This window comes from Triticum dicoccoides, chromosome 2B, assembly GCF_002162155.2.
Source record: "Triticum dicoccoides isolate Atlit2015 ecotype Zavitan chromosome 2B, WEW_v2.0, whole genome shotgun sequence".
Lineage (NCBI taxonomy): Eukaryota > Viridiplantae > Streptophyta > Magnoliopsida > Poales > Poaceae > Triticum > Triticum dicoccoides.
The window spans coordinates 508,320,844-508,323,305 of record NC_041383.1 but is presented as its reverse complement, the minus strand read 5'-3'; positions in this window follow the sequence as shown (position 1 = coordinate 508,323,305).

The following is a 2,462-nucleotide window of genomic DNA, read 5'->3' as shown; positions in this document are numbered from 1 at the left end:
AGGCAAAAATAAGATGCAGTACGTAGCGGTAGAAAAATGTAGTGCATTCCGTTACGTGATGCAGTACGGTATGGCAATCCAGTTCCGGATTACCTACATGAATAAATACACGGCATAGAACACAGCGAAAAACTCGTAAAATAGCGGAATACATTGTACTTTTTTCAGGGGCTGCAGCAAGGACACGCAAAAAACGGTGAAGTACACACATGTAGACACAAGTGCAGTTCTGCGTTGTACGCGATGCAGTGCAGAAATATAAGCAATGCAATTCTGTTATCACACAGTATACATATATAAAACGTGACAAAATGCCCGTTCGCACAGAAAAGTGGTGGTTAAAAAACAATTACTGATCAAAAATAAAATAAAACCACCTTAAAAAAACCATGTTCGCATACAACCACCCAATTGGAGCAGTTCCATCGCCACAAGCCCACGATCACAGATGTAACACCAACCCACGATCTACACAACTGTGTTGTCAGCGAGATCATGCAGTTCATCCGACGCGGCCATCCCACCCCGCGCCCTCCCCTTAAATTCAGACCCTTGCCAAAGGCCTTCTCATCCACAACAACAAAAGTATCCATTGCGCTGCCACCAAATCACTCCATATCCACACAAAAGCACCAAGCCCTGCTACCGGCGATGGCGTTCACCGACGAGTACAAGGGCAACAAGGCCGTGGAGGCCCACGACAACACCAAGTTGCACGTCATCCACACCAAGGACAAAAAGCAGATGGCGATCTCCCTCGCGCAGTACGAGCGCCACCTCAGCCTCCAGTGCCACAAGATCGTCGACATTGATCTCGAGTACGACAACGAGCCTGAAGCGACGGAGAAACCCGCCCTCTACCAGCTCTCCATCGGCAAGAATCACCCGGTGCTGCTCTTCCAAATGAGCGCCTCTGAAAGGTGCACCGTCTTCGACAACTTCCTGCCGACCCCAGGTACACCTTTGCAGGCTTCTCCATCAACGGCGACAAAACCAGGCTAGAGCGCGTCAAACTGGAGGTCGCCAACTTCGTCGACATCCAGAAGGAGTGGAGGGTGCCCGAGGAAACCAAGGCATTGGAGTCCCTTGGAGACGTCTCCGGCATGCTCATCAACGACTACTACAACAACATGAAGAAGAAGATCACCGACGACAAGCACATGCGCTGAGCCACCCTACCTCTGTCCATGAGGCACATCGAGTACACAGCAAAGGACGCCTACGCAGCGTACGAGATATGGAACCGCATCACCCTCACCCAGGACGGCCTTCGCCGTGCAAAGCTGGAGAAGGAGGAGCCCCCCAAGAAGCACGCCAGGAGAAGCTGGGGATGGGAAGAGCCTAACTGGTAAAGAAGAAGATGGTGCCAGCCAAGAGCCAACAATGCCAACGTTGTTTTAGAATTATCATCAAATTTGCTTTATGTTGTTTGCTTATGTATTGTTAGTTTGCTTGCGCGCTAAACTTAGTTTGCTTGCCATGCAGAATCGCTTGTAAGATGAACTTTGATTATGTTAGATTTCTTTCTGTTCAACTTAGTTTGCTGATGATGAAATTGTCATACAGAATGCAAACAGGACGCATGTAGTGCAAATTGTGTACGAATGCGGTACAAACTCTATCAAATGGAGTTTTAACATACCCAACAAAGCAGTGCACGAACCTAATTTTCAAAAAAGAATGCATAAGAGCAAAAACACAAAAAGAAAAATGCAAACACGTAAAAAATCAATGCAGTGCAGAAATATATGAACATGCAGTACAGAACCATAATCAATGCATTACACGTATGATTTACTAAGCAGTGCACTCCCATATATTGGAAAAAAAGACTACATAATAGCGAAAACACGGAAACAAAAAATGAGAACTGTACATGCAGTACGGAATGCGTGTACATGCAGTACAGAACCCTGATCAATGTAGTGCACACCCCGACATTGAAAAAAATACTTAAGACAGAAAAATACAAAGAAAAAAATTGAACACCCAGGTGCTACCAGCCCCAGCCAGTCTCGTAATAGGTCTCCGCCCACAGAAGGCGAGTCGTTTTGAGTCACAATGCATGGGGCCGGCCACACTTGGGCCCATAGGTCAGAGAGCATAGAGCAGCGACCGCCGTGTATAAGCGCCCAAATACATAACAAGAGGAGTTCGATACAGCGGCCTCGCCACCGCCTATAAACATGTTGGGCGCGCCTTCCGCGAGCGAGGTGGGACTAAACATTAGGACGCACACAATGCATCTGGAACCAGCCGTGCTCATAGGCCGACTTGGGCCCAAATGCGTCTTCACTATCCGAACACAGGGCCAACAAGGCCCACTAAGAAAAAACAATAAGTTCAAAAATAAAACATCAAAAAGAAAAATGAGAAACATTTTTAAATGAATAACAACAAACAAAAAAATGTGCGTCGGCACTGCGAGAAACTATTGACAAATAAAACGCAGGAAGCCCGAA